This window comes from Poecilia reticulata, chromosome 1, assembly GCF_904066995.2.
Source record: "Poecilia reticulata chromosome 1, P_reticulata-male-v2, whole genome shotgun sequence".
Lineage (NCBI taxonomy): Eukaryota > Metazoa > Chordata > Actinopteri > Cyprinodontiformes > Poeciliidae > Poecilia > Poecilia reticulata.
This window is the reverse complement of record NC_088830.1, coordinates 20,617,299-20,627,273: the sequence shown is the minus strand read 5'-3', so window position 1 is coordinate 20,627,273 and position 9,975 is coordinate 20,617,299. Positions and strand designations below refer to the sequence as shown.

The 9,975-nt window shown below is 40.7% G+C and overlaps 1 protein-coding gene across 2 annotated transcripts in view; it reads left to right on the top strand.

The window, feature by feature from the left end:
* Window positions 1-262: 262 nt before the first annotated feature.
* apbb2b (amyloid beta (A4) precursor protein-binding, family B, member 2b) overlaps window positions 263-9,975 on the top strand; it is a 55,921-nt gene continuing 46,208 nt past the window's right edge. For both annotated transcript variants that reach the window (XM_081608479.1, XM_008413134.3), the window contains exon 1: window positions 263-417. The gene's annotated coding sequence lies outside the window, so the exon portion shown is untranslated. The remainder of the gene's footprint in view (window positions 418-9,975) is intronic.

The following is a 9,975-nucleotide window of genomic DNA, read 5'->3' as shown; positions in this document are numbered from 1 at the left end:
AACAGCACAAAAGTTTTTACATGTGCAAATACTGTGAAGACAGTCTTTATGTAAAGCTCTGTATGTGCTCTGTTTTCTGTTTTCCTTATTAAAGCTTCTTCAAAAGGTCGCTGCTGAAATCAAAGCAACCCTGCACTGTAATAATCTCCAGTAGAGGTATTAATTTCCTCGTCTCCGTCAGTGAAGGGTCAATAATTAAAAAGAAAAAGTAGGATTGTTTACTTCCGGAGCAGCGTCCCTCGGTTCCTCCTACCGGAGATCAGCTGCATCTGGGAGGGAGGAGAAACGGAAAGAAGCCAAGAGGAGGAAAAAAGCGGAGGGGAGGAGAAAGGAAAAGGCAGCGGCGGCAGCAGCAGCAGCACCAGCAGCAGCAGAGCCCACCGAGGAGTACGTGAACCCACCGGAGGAGCAGAGGAGGTGAGTGATGTGCTATGAGGGTCATTTTCGCACGAATACCGGAAAGTTGTTTCGCTCTGAACGCAAAAAAGGAAGACAAGAGAAAGCGGACAACTTTATTTCTTATATACGACACCGAAAAGCGGAGGAACCTGAGGGGGCCCGCTGTGTTGCAAACAAGGTGGAGGGGAGAGGGAAGGACTCGGAGGCTGCAGCGGCAGATGACGGGGTGTTTTTTTTTTTACATGACCCCGCTGCAGCTCCACTCACTGCGTCTGCTCCTGTAGCTTTTTAAAAAAAAAAAAAAATTATTGAGTTGTTTCTGAACCGGAGAACGAGTCAGTCTGAACACAGCCGGGTTAAATGAACGCGTTCACCGCTGAGCTTTTAACACTGGCCGTCCGCGTCTCTGTTCCACGCAGGACACGCACACAGCGGCGTGCGTGCGTGGAAAATATCCCGTTTCCCGAGAGCTCCAAGCTCCTTGAGCTGCTCCGGTCTAATTCTAAACAAAACACCACCAGGCTACAGCTACACAGTTTTCTGTCATTCAATCCATTTTTAATGCAGCAAAACTAATTCCAGCTTGTCTATAATCTATGTGTACATCCATATTGTTTAGGTTAACTTTAGTTGTTCTATTTCTTTTCATAAAAATATAATCGTGAATTAAATGCTTGTTTTAACTTGTTAAGTAGTGTTTATGATGAACTACTGGGGCTGGTAGATTAGGTTTTTCAGAAGAGTTGTACACCAAGGCAAATATTTGTTTTGACGATCATTTACTTACTATAACTATGCACTTAGTTAAAAAAATGTACTAAAATCTAGAATTCATTTAACTTGCGATTGCTACCCAAATCATGTATGTACATCAAAAATTCAGACAGTATTTTAAAATGGGAAATTTGTGGTAACCTTTTACTTTCCTCAATTAATATTGAAATGTGTGAAAATCTCTGACCCAGAATCACCCCAAAGTTTTGTTCAAAAGTTTTCAATAAATGTCTCTGGTGGATGATCTTTCTTTTGAGCAGCTAGAATAAATGGCTGGCTACATTAATGGCTTGTAGCAATTTTTATATTCCCCCTAAAATTTGTTTCTGTTACTGTACATCTGGGATGTTTTCACTATTTAAAGTAGTGACAGAGAAAACTTCAGTTTGAAACAAGTGATTAGGCAGCCAGTAGAGTAATCGCCAAGGATTTAATAGCTAACAATCCCAGAAAAAACACTTTTAATGAAAATCCAACAAAAATCTTTCACTATGTCTAAAATTATCTGTCCTCCAAAGCTTAGTTTAAACACATGCCTCCTAGTTTTTAAAGAATATTTCTTTTTAAAATACACAATAATGATTGTTTCTTGGAATCACTCACCAGCGACGCTCAAGTGCTGCTCAGACCTCTTAGCATTTACCTAAGATGCTTGCAGCATAGATGGACACATATGGCTACAAACCTGCATCCTACCCTTGATTAGTATTGGTTTAATAAGGAGTTTTCTTAAGTGGAGGTCTAACAATAGCTTGCATCCTCTTTGTTTTGATAGGACTCTTCTATAATTCAGCTTATAACATGCTTTCTACTGTTGTTGTACTGTTGTACTCCAGACAGACTGGAAGCTGCAGTGTCCAATAAGGTGTCTGTCCATCAATTCTCTTTCATTTTGATGCCGTCTTAAAATTTTGAAAACATAACGTACCTCACCCCGCATGCCACGGGTGCAAAACTGCTGCAGGCACACAATGCTAGTATATAAAGGTTTGCGGCATTAATAAACAAATAACATCCGAAATGACTGAACATGCTAGTGATTCATTACATTTGTAAGCAAAGTCTTATGGGCTGTAAAAGTGTAGCAGTCAAATTTTTGAGTCGCAGAATAACATACAGGTAACAATGCATCCGGAAAGTATTTGCAGTGTTTCACTCTTTCCACATTATGCCATGTTGAAGCCTCATTTTAAATTGTATTAAATTTAAATGTAATTTTTTTTTGTAAATGCATTAAAAATAGAAAACCAGGAAATCACGTTGACAAAAGTGGAAAACGTGAAGCGCTGCGAATACTTTCTGAATGCGCAGTACTGCACTGGGTTCAGCATTTTTCCTCATTCATTTCAGAAAGTGAAGACCAAAATTTATACAGATTCATCACACTTGGAGTGAAATATTCCAAGCCTTTATTTCTTGTAATTTTATTGATTATGGCTTACAGGTAATGAAAACCCCAAAGTTCTGTGATGGAAAATTAGAACACTGCGAAAACGTTAACTTCTGGAAACTCGTGTTGTTACACTCTAATCGGATAGTTAACTGAAAACACCTTCAAATGTTTCCTGAGCCGTTAAATAGTCTCTTAGTCCGGGTTAGGTTTATGGGGAAGTAGTCTTATTCACAGATGTCCACAAGATGACTTTTGAAATCACAGAAGCCACAAAAGGTAATTTCCCAAAGAAAATGGCTGTTCACAGATTTTTCTATTAAAAATATATCCATAGAAAGTTGAGTGGTAGAAAAAAGTGCACCAGGGACAACTCCTAAAATGGCCATTGCTGCTGCCTTGCCGGGTATCAAGAAGTAAAGCAACTGCTCTAGTATTGCTCAAGTAAATATTTAGTTTGAAAGCAAAAAGGTGTCTTGGTGTTTCTTAAATTAATTTACCAAAGCTCTTTTACAGTTTAAACAGGTTGTTACTCATTTGTAATGCGTTTAAATTTCACCAGCTCACCACAAATGACTGAGCCTCATGTTTTCTCCACTGCAGCTTTCTCTGTAGGCCTGCAATTTTAGCACAATAAATGGCTTATTGTGAAACGAACAGGAAATACATAACAGTGTTTCTCTTGACTTGCACATAATACTGGAGCAGTTTGTTGCTGTATGGGCTGCGCAGCCCCTGAGAGCGAGGCCAAAGCTTTGCATTGGTGCTTGGTGCTGACTGGACCCCGGCTTGCTTAATCGCTTCCACACTTCCTCTGCTTCTTTTTTTGCCAGGTCTTTCAGATAATACACTTGTTTGTTTTATGCAAAAGCAGAGTCGCTTATCTGGTTGTTTATGTATTTTCATTTGAATGTTGTGGAAAACCTTCCTGTTTTTGTTTTGTTGCTGGTAGGGAGGGGCTGAATGGGGATCGTATGTTTTTGTTCCTTACCCCTCTCTAAAAACTTGCAGGAGCCCTGATTGGCTTTCGCACGGGTCGGCTCTGTAGTTCATGCTGAGTCTGTTGTGTGTTTTTGACTAAAGTTGTCAAAAACAATATCTACCAAAGGAATTGGCTTTTTTATTCCTTTTTTTTTTATGGACCACGCCGCTGGGATTTCTCTTCCGTCGTGCCTCTCTCTCTTGGTTACCGTGGCGCTGATGCATTTGTTTTTGCATCGCATTTGCACTTGCGCGTGTACATTCGGGAGCTCATAAAACACGACGGTCTGAAAGCATTGTGAAAGAAGCAGAATGTGATACTCTGAGTTTTTAAAACATTTTCCCCCTCTATTTTATGCAGTGATGATAATCTGCATGTCAGGCTGTGGTGGTGATCTTTGTGCATTCTTGATTTGTTTATGCTGTGGCTTTTGGTTGGCTTGGTGAAGTTGTGCAAACCACAAAATTGAACGTGTCAGTGGCTGCTGCAACCACCATAGTGGAAATGCAGCACTGTCATCCTCTTCCTGCACCGTCTGTCTCGCCTCCCTTTCTGTCCTATCAGCCTCCTCTCCAGTCTTCTGCTCTTCATTCAGACCTGGCTTTAGTCTGCATGATGTCATTGCTGATTGCTCAAGACTCCTGGGTTGTTAAGTTGGTTTATACTCGGCCCCTCGTTCTATTTCCTGCCCCCCTCTTCCTCCCTTTCTCTCTCCCCGACTTCATCCCTCTTTTCCTCGTCACGAACCCCCTTCCCCCCCTCCGGCATTTTTCTGTACGACACCAGGAGTTGCTGAGTGTGGAAAAAGTGACTTGGACATTTATGGGCCGAGTTTTGGGCCAAGCACTGCATTCTGTTCCTTGTGTGCCTGTTTGTTTCGCACTGCACTTATGAAAGTGCCTCAGTTTGTAAAGCGGCCCCTCCTGTGCATAAATAGTTTCTGTCACCTCTCTTATGTGGAAAACGGAAAAAAAGCACACAGGCACAGCGAGCACAAAACACATCTGTGTCGATTAAATTTGTTAGCTTGTAAAATGTAAAGCCGTCCTCTACTTCTCTTTGCAGATTGAATGTATTTGTTCAAAACAAACAAAGCTATACTGTTATAACTTTCTCTACTTTCTCTCACTTTACAACCAAATATTAATTTGTATTGTATCAAGGTTTTATGAGCTAGACCAGCTCAATGAAGCACATGATATGGATAGAAATGGGGTTTTAATTTTTTTCCCCCCATATGAAAAATATTACAGTTGCCCCCCCTTTACTTTGAGAGCCCCAAAAGAAATTCAGTGCAACCAATTCCCCTCAGAAGTAAACTGGGTCCTCCTGTGTGTAATTTAATCTCAGTTTACATAACGTTGTTCTGTGAAGGCCCCAGATGTTTGACAGAGAAAATCGGCATCGTGAAGTGTAAGGAGCACGGCAATTATGTTCTTTAAAAAAATAGGCCAAACCGTGAACATTTTTCTTTGGTTGTAATAAATTATATCTGCAAACTAGCATTGAACACACATCTCAGAAAAATGGAGAAAGTCCTCACCTCAATGCTGGAGGCTTGGACTTTGATTTTTTTCTGTCAACCTACGGTACCTCAAACAGCGCATAAAAAACGTTTATTGAATCATGGTTGTTGAAAGGCTTGGTGAGAAGAGAGTTAATGACAGAAGCAGCTAAGAGGCTCCTGGTATTTTAGGAAATCCATAAATGGGAAGATGATGGAGCTCAATACGGACGATATTGGAAGAAAACCGCTGAGCATTTGAGGCTGAGGTGAAGAATCACGTTTCAGGAGTAACTTGTTCTTTCATTAGAAGATCATTCAAAGTTCTGACCTGAATGTATTTTAGAGTCAGTGGTAAGACTTGAAAATGAATGTTTAGACTCTGACCATCCCATCTGATTGATTATAAAACTATTTTGCAAAGAAGAATGGGAAATCTTTTAAGTTTCGAGATGTGCAAAGCTGACACAGACATACCTCTAAAAACGTATGGTGTCAACTTTTACACGTGATTCTAGAAATTATTGACAGTGGGGGGAATGCATAAATGTTTTAGGTTTTGGATTGTAAGTAAAGAAAATGAGGAAACCATGTATAGTTTTTATTTAAATTCCCAGTTGTTGGCCACTTTGTGTCAGTCGGGCAAATAAAATCCCAATAAAACACATTTGAAGTTCGTGACGAAATTTGAAGGTTGAAGGGCTTGGAATGCGTTTGTGTTTGGAGTAGAGATTTCCTAGCCTCGCGGCCCCAGCCCGCGAGTCTGTGTGTGGCCGAGGTCATGGACAACACCTAGTGAGAACGCTCGGAGGTTTGCATGTGGGTGCACGCTTGCTTCCCTGTGGGTGTGTGTGAGAGTAATCAGATAAAGAGGGCAGAGATCAACAATCGCCGCCCTTTTTCCCCTGAGAAACAATACTACCGATTTACCACGGCCAGACTACGTATAAACGCCGATGTTTGCGTGGATATTTAAATTTTTTTTTCATATCAGATTAAGAACAACAGAGAGCAAATGTGTCCCAGGCCTGTCAAGTTGACGAGATTGCTGCACTGCAGTTTCTGCAGATTCATAAGCTGCTGTGGTCTGGGAGACTGTAACGCGCGTTGTCAATCCTTCTCTTCGCTTTGTCTTTCTACCCCTTATCGATGTTTCTCAATGGGGTTATTGTGCTCACTGTCAGGCAGGCTGGTGTATGTGTGTGTGCATGTGCATTGTTGTTGCAGGGAGCAGACAACCGTGAGGTGTGTTTGAACAGAGAAGGAGCACAGAGGCCCTGTTCATCCTGCAGGCTGTGAAAATGAATGATAGGGCCCCCATATGCCCCCCCACCCAGTCTGTCCCTCTGTCTGTCTGCTTTTACAGATTTTCACCCACTTCATTTTCTGTTCTACATTGCATATTTGTTTTCTGTCTTCGTGTGTGTGTGTGTGTGTGTGTGTGTGTGTGTGCGTGTGTGTGTGTGTGTGTGTGTGTGTGTGTGTGTTATGACAGCCCCTGGAAACCCTCACCGAGCAACTGTCTTCTTGCTGTCAAATCTGCATTGAAAATGACTCATGAGTATGCATGTTGCTCTGCCTGCAAATTACCTGCGCAGGCAGACCAGGATGAACTTCTTGCACACGAAGGCGGCCCCCGCCTCTTCGACTCCCAGCAGAGGCAGATTTACGTTCCCACCCAGTGCACACATGCTCACACTTTCTCATCCACTCTCTGTTTACATGTTTCTGATGTTGTCTTTTCCGCATCGCTGCACTTTCACATGCGTACCCCCCATTGTCGGCGGTTCAGCAGCGTAAGGATTTTTTACTTTATTTTTTTTAACCTTCCTCTCTCGCTCTTAACTCTGACTTCATGAACACAAACATATTGTCATGAGAAGTGGAGGCTCAAACGTGATGAAAGAGGCAGTAAAGGCCAAAGCCACTTGGTGCCTCTGTAAGCTGGCCAGCTGCAGGGAGTTTGACGATTGCTGTGGTGTCTCAATGAAATACTTGAGCGTTCTCCAAAGTAATGAAATCTAATCTTTTGCCAATAAATGAATCCATAGCACTTAAGCACTGTTGAGGTAGGAAGGTATTTAATTCAATTCAGTTTAGTTTATGTATATCAGATATCAGATATACAACCAGCACGGCCTCAAAAAGGAATTTTACAAGATGGACAGATCCAGTTTATATCCAGAAAATATGTAGTCAGTCCAGTCGAGCCGTACACAGTTACAGACGTTCCAATTTAATCCTGGGAAATGAAACTCTGCAATCAAAATCAGTTTATTATGGTAACTGATGAAGCTTTCTACCACAGAAAACGCATCACACTGCATTGAGTCACTGACTTTGCAGCAATGTGTATTGAACCAGAATGTAGCAACAGTAAGCATATGGTGGCATCTAGTTGTTAACTGTACAGCAATCCTTCAGAGAGTGGAAACGAAGCTATCTTCCTTCTATGATTGATTCTGATATGTTTTTGGTTCTTTTAGGATGTATGAGAGAGCAAGACCTGAAGCAGATAACGGAAAGGCTGCAGCATTGCTCGGCTTCACCTCTCACGAGCTTTCAGGCTCTGTTTCACAGATCTTAGATTGTGAAATTTTAACTGGAAATGTCTGAACTAAAGGAGGGCTTTGCATGCTTCAAGACAGAGTCGGAGATATTTGTTTTGTCTTGCTGCTGGTCATACTATCGTCAATTATGTGATTGAATAAACTTTTTTAATTGCTTCACAAAAAAAAACAAAAAAAAAACTGAGACTTGAAATAAGCCACAAAATTCAGATGAGTGTTCAAATGTTCCTTTGTTTTCCTCTTTCAAATGTGTTTTTATTTATTTGAAGATTTAATTTGGATTGCATCTTGTTAAGAGAAGATTGTCAGCTAATTTTAGAGATGTTGTAAGGGTTCAGAAATCAAGGCTCTTAGCTCACTGGGTCAAAATGTAAGTCATCTGCATGCAATTCTGAATGCTTTTATAATCTTTTACATGTGGGGAAAGTAATACTCCCCCTTAGCTGCAACTGCAATACACTATAACAGAAAGCAAAACAACAAAGGACTCAGATGAACTCTTATGCCAACCTTTTAAAAGTTGAGTGACTATTTTGAACTTAAGATCTCAAAGAAAGACTGTAGGCCTGCAAGGATTTATCAGTGTAATCAACTACAGAAGAAAAATATGCTACTGTTAAATTTAACTGCTGGAACTTTTCTTAACCACTAAAGACAATTTTTGGGGACAGTATTGTCTCTGTTTCGCGACATCTAGTTGAATGCTAACTGTGCAAGGCAGAGTTGTTTGTTCATGTTTGAACTGCTGCAATGCAAGACCATCTGAAAGGCAATCACACAAACTATGGGTGGGTACGTTTCAGTTCATTAAGACAAACGCTTCACACCAAAACACATTAATCATTGTGTCCCTCTTGCTGAAGATTACGACATTATGATTATGAAATGGACATCCCCAAGCTTCTATTTAATTATTGCACATCCAGACATCAGGAAGTCCAAGAATGAACTCCTGGAGGTCCACTGTCTGTCTGATAACTTGCATGATTTATTTAGATTTTTTTTAATGATCTCACATAAGGAAGCGGTGTCGTCTAAAAATACATCCATAGTTGTACTTCTAATTGACTTCAATGATCAGTTAACCTATCAGAAGCTTTCAAAGCTATGACATCATCATGTGGGTTTGCTTAGTAAACCTGTGACTTTAAAAAACAGAAATAACTTCTCTTTTAAAATAGAAAGCATTTTAGTAATCCCAGTGACCTAAAACACTGACTTTAGTCTGACTTGATATCAAGACAGTGAGGAGAAACGAACTTCAAATATATATAGTAGAAAGCACTCTGTAGAAACAATTATCCTCAACAATAATTTCTTTCCTAGATGGAGAGTATATTCCAGTGGCATTCACAACAATGCAACAAAATTACTCAGGATTCTCCTGACGGCTGGCTTTAAAAGCTGTGAGAAAGAGCACCCAAACGGGATCTCACAGAAAAAGATGTTTTGCTTCAAATGACACGTTGGTGCAATAAAAAAAAAGCAAAGAGCTGTTCCCTGCAGTAAGCAAGCCATTTCTGCTTTTTATGTCACATTTTATGTGTGTTTTAGTTCGGTCCTACTTGGCCTCAGACTGAAATGGTTGTTGTGACTTTTTCCTCGTAGATGGAGAATGTATTTCAGTGACTGTACTGTTTTTGCTTAAGCTAACTGTAGCATAGCCTGGTAGCAAGGCTTATCTCCAGTGCCAAATGCTACAAAATAGACTGCTGTCAGAGTCTGCTTCCCCTCAATCTTATTCACAAAGGCCATTTGGATTGAATTATTCCCAGAAAATGTCTGCAGATCTCTGAATATACTGCCACTCTACGAGACCAGAATCTCATTTTCCAACATGTGCAGTGCTGGTGTGCAGTCAGCATGATAACAGCTTTTGTGTGGCCACAGATGTCTGCAGAGGCGCAAGGCAGCCAGATTCCTGCAATCAAGAAAAAACCCTTCCTGGCGAGCTTCAAGCCCACTTGAAGCCAAGGCTCGAGCTCGAGCTAAAGGCACATACGTGTGAATTATCCACCAACAAAATGCGACACTTGCAGGCAGCTAACTGTCATTACCTCAAGTTTTATTGTGTGTTTAACTGTGGACTTGTTAAATTATTCTGTAGAGGTGATGGGCTTTATATTTCATCAAACTAAGTACTGCTCTTTTACACATGAATGAAATATCTGATTTGTCAAATGATGCTAAAAATGGAACCCATGACAGCAGGATAAATACGTTCAATCTCATGCTTGGCAAGTCACAATGTCTTTTCAAGCTGCTTCTACAAATGATGGCTTTACTAACTTAAAGCAAAGAGAAACTACTTCCTAAATAGTGTCTGAATGCATTTTTGTGTCATTGTTATGCGATC